Raw genomic sequence first — 11,702 nt, 5'->3', positions numbered from 1 at the left:
CTTAGCATTTGTGTACCATTCATAGATATGATGCTGTTTAAATGTTACTGAAATTGCTTTGGAATAAATAATATTCACCCTAATTATCTTGAGAAAGAAGAAATGGTTTCTCAGCACTATAGGTAAGAACTAGAAGGAAAGAAACAAAAGGAAAAGTGAGGAACAACTCAACACATAGATTCAAATGAAACAAAACAACCCAAGAAAACACAAATTAATTCAGTACTCAAGAACTTGCAGGAAATGAAAGATTTAAAAATAGTCAGCTATGACAAGCTTATGAAAATCCTGACTACATGGGAGTGCACTGTTGTGAGAACAGTGGCTAAAGCCCATACCAGAATGAAAGATCTGTACAAAATACCATGCACTTGTTATTCTAAATTCCAGGAAGAATAACATAAAGTGGAACGAGGCCAAGATCATACACAAGTAGGAAGCCAGTTTCTATCTGAAAATATAATCAGGATAATTTAGGGCTGGGCATAGGACAAAGTGGTAAGAACACCCAGTTAGTGGGCACAAGACACTGAATTCAAACTGTAATATTAGGTGTATTAAAGATAAAAGCTATGATTATAAATAACTGGAATAATTGTAACACTTGAGTATTTGAGTGGAGAAAAATCCATGAGAGTGATAGAATTAACCCACGTTCCAATGCTTTCTACTTTAGTGATAATGTTTATTGGTACTTCAGACAAAACACAGTTACCTTGCAAATGAGCATGGATGTGCATTTGGGTGATGGAAATATTCTCCTTTCACAGGTGTACATTAAATAGATTGTTTTGGGTAGATTGTAGTTCTTGAACTAAGAGCCTGGGTGATGTCCGTGAGCTTTTTTTCTCAAGGCTACCACTCTATTAGTTTGAGACACAGTTCCAATTCTGATTTTCTGTTGGTTGTTTGGAGATAAGAGGCTCATGGACATTCCTGCCCAGGATGGCTTTAAACCATGTACATCAGATCTCAGCCTCCTGACTAACCAGGATTCCAGGCATGAGCCGTTGATGTATTTAATAATTCAGTAATTGTATAGTTACAGAAGTTATAAATTATCATTGTAACCTGTGTTATATATGTGTATTTATATATCAATACATACAGATAGAAATATTTTAACATATTATTGTATCTACAGTAGATATATGAAATCATCCTTCATTATAAAATAAAATGGCAGCAAAACTTAATAGGAGCAAAACAAAGGGAATTGTGACACGTTTCTTTTTGTTGAATAAATTATGAATCAGTTTGGGCAAACCATCTCTACTTTAACAAAATTTATAATTGCTATTAATTCCGATCCATCTATTTGCCCATATTGTGCATCCTCACACATGAGTGTCAAAAACAAAACACACTTTTTGCCTTTGTATTTAACTCATCTGTTATAATTTAGGCGATAGATGAAGTAATCAAATAAAGATTAAAATAATAATAAGTGAGGTTTTTAGTTAGAGTTTAAAAAGATTTTAAAAATGATAATAGCTAATTAAAATGCATATTTCTTATTTTACACTGTTGTTATGTCTCTAATTTCCACATTAGGAAAGTACATAGAAGGTTCTCACTAAATTATATGTACAATTATTAAAAATGTATTGAAAGAATATGGGCACAGTGTGGTCTTAGCTTATTGAGACCTGTATGGGGTAGTGTGTTTTTTCATCTTCATTACGTTGTAATGAAGATGAAGGGAGGGATGTACTTATTCTTTAAAACTGGCTAGAGGATTGCTCACAGAAAGATAGTGATGAATTCTTCCAAAAGGTTACAGTAAAATCACTTTCACAATCATATTCATTACTGTACTATTCACCATAACCAAGTTATGGAAACAGACAAGATGTCCTTTGGCAGAGGGATGGTTGGCAAAAGTGTGTCATATATACAGAATTGGATTGCACCTATCCATTATGGGGACTGTTACATTATTTGCAAAGAAATGGATAGATCTAAAAATATGTTAAGTAAACGAAGTCAGAGCCAGACACACAAAGGACCCATGTTCAATCTCATATTTGGAACCTAGAACTTTATACAAGTTTACAAAACAATAGTAACCAAATCATGCTATTTGCACAGGAGCATTTAAATGGTGTATTTTCTTATAAAATTGATCTTTTAATCCAACAAAATGAATACCGGGAAACTATCACTTTGAAGATGTGAGGGGAAGTCAAAGGGGAGGAATAAAGAGAGTTATGGAGTAAGAGTGAAGACATTATATTTAATGCAAATAATATGAAACTAGAAAAAATTGAAGTGTGGTGAGGTTTGGAAGGGCAGAGAAAAGTTATATAAAGATCCATTATAATTTAAAAAGTCATTTATTGAATGGAAATTCCCATGTACAACTAGTTAAGATAAGAAAAATATGATTAAAAACAATGGATGCATTTGATCTTAAACTGTGTTCTCTTAAACCATGAGTCAATATAATAGTTTCCTCCTCAGAAATTTTCTTTGAACTTTTTTTCCTCATAGTAACAGGAAAGTGATCAGTGCAATGAATATTAATACATGAAATTGCACATATAAAATCAACGTAAAAATGTTAGAATTCATCACATCGTAAAATAACAGGTAGAATGTACCAAATGCTAATTGATTGTTTTTCCAAGTACTTTACCTATTGTATCTAATTTAATCCTCACAATAATTGCATAAAGTGGAAGTACTTACATTTTTAATTCTCAGATGATGATATTGAAGTCTTCAGAGTTGTAATTACTACTACAACATTGCACATATTGTAAGTGTTAGCCTGAGGTTCATCTCCCACTGTCAATAAACCACATTCTATTTTATGACTAAAATACCAGCACTTAGTCTACAAATAATAGGAAAATTCCCCAGAATTATTGTGTACACTCATAATATTTCTCTTTAACATTGTTAGAAAATAGGGAACTGTAATATGAAAACTCAAAGTTCATATCAATGCATACCTCCCTGGTGAAATGAACTGCTAAAGTATAAGATTCATGATTTCTAGCTCAAAATAATTGAAATCATATTTTATCCCTTCACTCAACACTGCACTGCCTGGATCCTATCTCTGTTTAACACAGTCTTACTGAAAGAATGAACTCCCCAATTCCTGATGAAAACAGACTGCATGTCTTATGGACCAATCATTTCCACATTGTAGCTCAGCTAAATTGTTTATCATTTTAAATATTTTGATTGCTTTTTATATCCAATAATTTGAGAGAAAGGTACTACTTTAAAATGCAGTTAAAGCAAGACTGCTATAAAAATCACCTTTGACCCTAGATAAATATTTTACCTTTCCTATACCCAACAATGCACTCTGGCCTATCATTAATGTTAGGAACGAGAGGTTAAAAATCATAGACACCAAGACCTAAGCATGAATTAAAAACTTTCCAACTTCTGAATACAATTGGTTTAAAAAGACGTGAAGGGCTGGGAAGGTGGCTCAGCGGTAGAGCGCTAGATTTGCATGCATGAGGCCCTGGGTTTGATTCCTCAGCATCACACAAACAAAAAGAAACAAGCCGGAAGTGACGGTGTGGCTCAAGTGGTTGAGCACTAGCCTTGAGCTGAAGAGCTGAGGGACAACCCCCAGAGTTCAGGCCCCACTACCAGACTCCCTCCCCCCAAACAAAAGACATCAATACTACCACATTTTTCAAAATTTGTTATGATACTGAAGATTCAATTATAAACTATTATTATAAAAATAACTGAAGCACAGTGACACAAAAAATAATTTAACTGTATCATATACATTCAAAGACAGTGCTAATAGAAAACAAAATTATAAGGATGTTACCCAATTCACTTACATTATTTTATTCTATTTCTTTTAGTTTCGAAAAAACTGACTTTTAATAAAATGATGCAAAAAAAAAAAGCCTATATGCCCACTTACATTTTCAGCTCTTAACAATATTTGTTTCAGAAATATCTTTAGCTGTATAGTCAATGAACAAAATAATACTAATATTTAAAGGGTTTTCAGAAATTGCAAGACTCGCTCTGGGATATTATATTGGAAAAGATATTCAAAAAACATTATTTGTTAAAGTTGTGATAGTTACTCCCACAAAAAACTATTAATGAAGAAACTTTTGTATGTAAAAAACAACTACAAATGCATCCACAATCTGGAGGTGACACATATTTTTTTGTTGATTTTTTTGAAATATATATCTAACAAGCAAAGCCACAATACTGATTTTCAGTCAATATGATGGGATATTCAAACCTAAAAAATATGGGGTTGATTATCTTAGTGTGAATAGATACGATCTTACAAAGAAAGTTACTTTCAACAGAAATCCGGAAAGAGTATATCCACCTTGAGTTTCACAGGAATAACCAGAGAGTAATAACTGTTTGGTCAAGTCAGTCAAAATCACTCCATGAGTATATCTTAAAAGTATGACCAATTTAAGAGGTCAAATACATATTTTGTACTGACAGTCATCTTATAGCAATAACTCATTACCTAGTTATATGTGTTTCTTTTTACCTAACATATACTAAGACCTGAAAATGATCTCTTATATCTAACTTAATTTTGTAAATGTTTTAATTATGATGATGTTATTATTTAACAAGTAAAATGTACAGAAGGGTGGTTCCACTGAAATGACAGGACAGAACACTGTTAAATAAAAAAAAAACTGCAACATAGCTCTTTTCAGCCTCTCTCTGTTCTTATTGGCAACCAACATTGCAACAACACACACACACATATAAACACACATGTGTGCACATGTACACACACATATACACACATGCCAAATTCAGGGTTTATTGTTCAAATACAATATTAGTGATTAGGACAAATGATAATTTGCCTTATTACAAAATAATACATAATCCAGTCACCATGATTGTTACATTTTACCTGCCATTCCACACGTGACCACTTAATTTATTTTAGGTAATTAATTAGCTAATTCATTTCTTCATTAGTTTAGTACTAATATTAGAGCTTGAACTCAGGACCTGACTCTGTACCAGAATTTGTTCTTTGTTTTGTTTTAGTTTTCTCAAGGCTAGCATCTTACTGCTTGTACCAGAGCTCCATTTCTAGCTTTTGCTGGTTACTTTCAAACCAGAATCTAATGGACTTTTTTTTCTTGGTCTGGTTTCAAACCATAATTATCAGATTTCATCTTTCTGATTAGCTAGGATTAAAGACCTGAGCCACCCGTGTGGCTCCTACTTTTTCCTATACTTATCTAATGCACATACCCAGCTAATAATTTAAAACTGAGAGTATAGAAGCAAGATGTGCAGTGATTATATTGTCCTGCCAGAAACTCGTTAGTACTGTAAATTTCTTCTTAAGACCATACACAAAAATACTTAAGAAGAAATCTGATGAAGTGTGTGTTTATGTGTGTATGTGTGTGTGTGTGTGTGTGAGTGTGTGTGTGTGTGTGTGTGTGTGTGTGTGTGTTGTTGCAATATGTTCCACATATAAGCACTGTGCAGGGGTGTCCAGCCATTCACAGTAATTGAGTGCATATCTGCCATGAGCTACAAATTCATGGACAATGTCTCAGTGTCCACTCTCGGCTTCCCAATGAAGAGGGGTATACTCATCCTCGTCCCTAGTATTCATATGAGTGGCCTTATTGGAAAGTGGCCTCTACACTATAGTAAGCTGCAAGGCATGCACTCTACCACTGAGTCACCTTCCCAGGCCAAGGATTAAGATACTTGTCTGTAATTTGGTCAAAGGTATGTTTCTTTATGTAGGCTACTAAAAATATATTTACTAATTTCAAGTAAATACATAAACTCTATTTCATCTCTTTAATCAAATAAAAAATAAAATTGTTTGCTTTGTAAATTCATCAGAAACATGGATTTTCTGGCTAGCTAAGTCATTGCACATCGGTATCTCTCTTCCTCTCTCTCTTTCATGATTCTCATAGACAATATGGTTGCTCCATAATTATCCTAATCTATTTTGCTTTCATTTTTTTGGTTGCATCATTTCACTTTCTTCTCTGCCATTTCCCAAACCAGAACCACATAAACAGAACCATCCAGAAGTGGTTCTGTGGCTCAAGTGGTAGAGTGCTTGCCTTGATTTGAAGATCTCAAGGACGGTGCCCGCGCCCAGAGTTCAGGCCCCATAACTAATTTTTAAAAAAAGAATCTAATTCCTTGATAAATCTAGGAACAGATCTGACTGAAATCAGTTGAATCACACTTTTCCTGCACAATGAAGGAATAGGTGCAGGCTACGAAAGCAGCTAGAGAAGGCAGGCTGATTGTATCTATGACAAAACTTTGTGGAAAATGGTATCGAGGATTACTTACTAGTATTCCACTTGCACTGGAAGCATGATGCTGAACTGTTGATTGGTGATTCTGAACTATTGCTTTGATCATTATATTCTCCAAGAGGAAAAAATGAAACAATTGATATCAAAGGACTACTAACACATTTTGACTTGTCATTAAGCATCTTCAATCATCAAAATCAACAGAAGACAATAGACAGGCTTACTTTTTTAGATGAAAACAAATGTCTTTAAAAAAAACACGGAATTGGAAGATGGCAGAGGAGAAGATAGAAGCTAAACAAGCTCTAAAATAGAAAGCAGTTTTAGAGTTGCAGTGAATAGTCCTAAGCCAGAGAATCACATCAAGAATGCCTTCATAGGACAGAGAGTTAGGCCAGAGAGGGAAAATCCAGGCAAGGAGAAAGCTCTGAGCACTTGCCAGCAGCCGCTGCCTCGGAAGCAAAAGTGGCAGCAGTGGCCTCAGTCGCCATACCTAAATCACAGAGAGTCTGGGAAGAAGGAGCCAGACAGGGTGGGTGAGCAGATTCTACTCAACACCAGCAAGAACCGACAAGGAACAGACATCTTCAACCTGCAGTTTGCAGACCAGAGACAACCCAGGAACCAAGACTCAGCGTGAGTAGAAGCCTGACATCCTCACTCTCCAACTCAGGCCTTGGAAGAAATCTAGAGTCATTTAGCATGTCACAAGAAACTAACTGACCTGGCAGACTCAGCTCCACCCAGGGAAAAACACCCAGCTAGGGCACCAGCCCCAGGAGTGGCTTTCTTCACTGGATAATCAGAGCCATAACCTGCTCCTCCCTTTAGCAGCCTTGATAATCAATTGAAATTCAGTAAACAGAAACTCTGAGAATGGCTCCAGGCTGAGTGCTGTGAGTTTCTCACAAACCAGCCCCTGGGAAAAGCTAGTGTTTGCTGAGAGGCCTCAACTCTACCCAGAACCTAGCCTCATCGCAACATCTCAAAACATGAGGAAAAAGTCATATCCCTCTTTTGTGATACTCAAAGGAGATCTGCCTAACAATGAACTAACCTGGGAAGAGGATCACAAAACCCTGGGTAAGGCAGTGCATTTTTCTGCCTGTTCAAATTGACTTAATAAACTAACCAAAGAAGTGAAGGATCTCTATGATGAAAACTTTAAAAACTTTAAAAAGTTAATCAAAACAGAACTTAGAAAATGGCAAAAACTCCCATGCTCCGGGATTGAAAACATTAGCATCGTGAAAATGGCAATACTTTCCAAGGCTATCTACAAATTCAATGTGATACCTATCAAAATTCCAACCTTGTTCTTGAAGGAAATAGGAGTGGCAGTCCAAAAATTCATATGGAACAGTAAAAGACCCCAAATAGCAAAAACGCTCTTCAAAGGAAAGAACACTGCTGAAGGAATATCAATACCAAATTTCAAACTCTACTATAAAGCCATAGTAATCAAAACAGCTTGGTACTTGAACAAGAACAGACCTCAGGACCAATGGAATAGAATTGAGAACCCAGAAATGAACCTACACTCCTATAGCGAACTAATATTTCAAAAGACAACTAAAAAATTAGAATGGAAGAAAGACAGCCTCTTCAATAAATGGTGCTGGAAAAATTGGTTAACTACTTGTAGAAAACTAAAGCTAGAGCCTTATCTACCACCCTGCACCAGAATCAACTCCAAATGGATCAAAGACCTCGGAGTCAAAGCAGACACTCTGAAAACATTACAGGATGGAATAGGGGAAACCCTAGATCTCTTTGGCGCAGGCCTACATTTTCTTAATAGAGACCCAGAAACACAAGAAATCAAAGAAAGATTGAACAAATGGGATTGCATGAAGTTGCAGAGCTTCTGCATGGCAAAGGACATAGCCAGCAAGATCTATAGAAAGCCAACGGATTGGGAGAAGATCTTCACAAGCTATACAACGGACAAGGGTCTCATATCTAAAATATACTTGGAACTCAAAAAATTAAATCCCTCAAGAGCAAATCCTCAAAGAAACAAATGCCCAATAAATAAGTGGGCTAAAGACTTAAAGAGAAACTTCTCTGAAGAAGAAAGATGGATAGCCAATAGACACATGAAGAAATGTTCAACCTCCCTAGCCATAAAAGAAATGCAAATCAAAACAACATTGAGATACCACCTCACCCCAGTTAGAATGGCAAAAATCAAGAACTCTAACAACAACAGATGCTGGAGGGGGTGTGGACAGGAGGGAACCTTATTTCATTGATTGTGGGAGTGTAAACTTGTTCAACCACTTTGGAAATAGTATGGAGGTTCCTCAAAAGACTCCACATAGATCTCCCCTATGATACCCAGCAATCCCACTTTTGGGCATTTACCCAAATGTTTACAAACAAGACCACACTAAAGCTACCAGCACAACTATGTTTATTGCAGCATTATTTACCATAGCTAAGTTATTGAACCAACCCAGATGCCCCTCACTATATGATTGGATCAAGAAAATGTGATATATATACACAATGGAATTCTATGCCTCCATCAGAAGAATGACATTGCCCCATTTTGTAGGAAATGGAAAGACTTGGAAATAATTATATTAAGTGAAGTAATCCAAGCCCAAAGAAACATAGGTCCCATGGTTTCCCTTATTTGCAATATCTAGTATATGTATGAGTCAAGCAGAAAAGCTCAGATTAGGTGAAGTTAGGAAAATGAACCCTAAGATATGTATTTAAATGTTTATTTTTCTTTCATGCATTTGTTTTTAACGTATTTATAAGATTATTTCTTTGTTGCTTTGTATGTCCCTCCCCATAGTATAACCCCTGCTTTCACTGTATTTGATGTCAGTATCATTTGTGGAGGGAGAGGGGAAAAACAAGTCATTTAAATAAGGATACAAGTGGACCTGTTGCCACAATGAGAAGTACATGTTGTCACGTCGAAAATGAACTTTGCAACTTTAGTTGGGGGGGGGAAGGATTGGGTAGGGAGACTAGGGGAGACTGGGAAGGGATGGGAAATGTAAACAAAGGATGAGGCTACAATGCTTGATAAGAAATGTTATCACTATCTTCCCATGTAATTGTAAACCCTCTGTACAGTATTTTCACAATAAAAAAAAAGAAAAACAAAGCATTTAAGTAGTCATGCAAAGGACTTCTATTTTACTACTGCATTATACATTTTTTTCTAATGTTGAATACCAATAAATAATGGATGTATTAGAAAGCTCTTAAAGCTCATATATTGAATAGTAAGTTCTCTTACACTATATCATTGTATTTCCCAAATCATTTACATAGAAGGCATTGTTTCCTATTTTCACATGCCTAGAATAAGCTGCACATGAAGATACCACTGGTCCTCATTTTCAGTCTGGGCATTTGAATACAGAGGAAAGTCTTTCCTCTGCTTTCTATCAATTCCCTACTCTCCAGTTAGAATAATTTAAAATAGTAAAAATGAAAAAACAGAAAATAAATCATGGTGAAAAAACATGCAGGAAATTCACCAGATTTTTCTGACCAGTTCAACCAACGTGAACTATTCAGGAAAAACATGGACACCTCATTCCCACTGGTACTCAATGTCTCTTGTTAGGCAATTCTGATGAAGACCATCAACTAGATGAAAACGTGAGGAATGGTATCAATTGCAAGAAAATAATGGAGAAGAATGCAAGCAAATTTCTTCTTTGGGCTTACTGCAGTGCAGAGAATACTTTTCAAAAAGGCCACTCATATGAATACCAGGGATGAGGATAAGTATACCCCTCATCATCAGGAAGCCTAGAGTGGACATGTAGACATTGTCCATGAGTTGGTAGGTCAAGGCAGATATTCATGCAATAACTGTGAATGGTTTGGCACCCCTGCATAGTACTTATATATGGATTAATACCAGAATGGATTCTTTCTTAATTCATCATGATGCAGATACCAATCTCCAAACTAAAGGCCTCTTGACCCCCTTGCATCTTGCTGCTGGGAATAGAAAAATAGCAAGGATATGCTGTATCTCCTTCTGTTGAACCATTATTTCAAACCGGGTCTGAAGAACAACTTGGAAGAAACTGCATTTGATATTGCCAAAAGGATAAGTATGTATCACTACCTCTTTGAAGTTATGGAAGGCTGTACAAATTATTCTCCTACGTAGTAATGGTTTGGTTAATTTCTTAAATTTCAAAAGTGCCATTCCATCTTTTGTGTCACTACAAAATATTTTCATAATAAAAAGCAACAGCAATATCTTAATTTAAAAATTCATGGATTCCATGGTATTCTTCCATGTGAATTGCCTCACTTTGATGTCAAAATGTATTCAAGAGTTCTTTGTAAGCATCTATAATGATTTCTGCAGAGTTTGTGTTTTTTTTTAAATTTTACCTTATCTGTTGAAATGAATAGTATAGAAACTAAAGTTATTCCTGGTGCTTGTCTGAAAAAAAGTATATCAAAGTTTGTATAAAGTCCATAATCTATTTCATTATCTTCTAGATATAATACTTTAAAGTCTACATTTTTATAATATATAGGTTCATTAATAAATGTCTCCTTTCAGATTACATTCCATATAGAAAAAGTTAAGATTCCTTTTTTCCTAGGTCCTTATAGTATTTTATTTCTTTGGGATAAGATGATAATATTATCTAATTTCAAGTTTTGTAAAGGTTATGCTATGTAAGAGCCTTTGTAAAGTGAAGATTTAATACACTGATGTCAAACTAACCTTTAATTCTATGAATTACATGTATTGTTACACTTGTATTTTTGTAATCAACTTTTTAATAACTGCTTTTCATTTCTTTCATTTGAAGAATGAAAAATATGGAATAGTTCACGAATTTTTTTATCATCCTTCTGCAAGTGCCATGTTAATCTCTGTATTGTTGTCATTTGGTTAGGCCTGCTGCTGAAGCATGTAGTATCCTCTAAATTTAAGTAGTTAATGATGCAATCTTTATACAGGCATATATCCTTGGTTGCCTATTTGTAACAAGGAGCCCTTATTGTTCCTAAAATGCTATTGATCTTATTTCTCTAAATTTCTGTGTATAGTGGGAAAAACTTACATTGTTTGGTCGATTGCTCACATTTGCAATTTTTGTCAATGACTATTTTGTTGTTTTCATTTTAAATTTGATCATATTTTGAAGTCTTTATAGCTAAGTCCAAAGGTGATGCCTTTTCAAGTACTCAATAATCAACTGAGTTAGCTTTGTGGAGCTAATGGATTCAAAGGAAGTCTTGCTTAAGAGCTACTTCTAAACTTCTGCAGCTTAAAAGTTCGCAAAGAAGTCTCACTGGCACAAATGTCTTCCTGACACTTTACCCTTCTCCCAACCAGAATATCTTACCCTGACAGCATAGATTGTCTTACTGGAACAAAACTAATCTTAGTTACAAGGGTCCATAGAG

The 11,702-nt window shown here is 35.2% G+C and overlaps 1 pseudogene; it reads right to left on the bottom strand.

Moving 5' to 3' along the window:
• Positions 1-11,105: 11,105 nt before the first annotated feature.
• LOC138822932 (U6 spliceosomal RNA) lies at positions 11,106-11,205 on the bottom strand (annotated as a pseudogene).
• Between the last annotated feature and the right edge of the window lie 497 nt (positions 11,206-11,702).

The sequence above is a fragment of the Dipodomys merriami genome, unplaced genomic scaffold (assembly GCF_024711535.1).
Source record: "Dipodomys merriami isolate MVZ:Mamm:240054 unplaced genomic scaffold, mDipMer1.0.p SCAF_118, whole genome shotgun sequence".
Lineage (NCBI taxonomy): Eukaryota > Metazoa > Chordata > Mammalia > Rodentia > Heteromyidae > Dipodomys > Dipodomys merriami.
The sequence above is the reverse complement of the archived record's forward strand: the minus strand, read 5'-3'. Positions and strand labels throughout refer to the sequence as shown.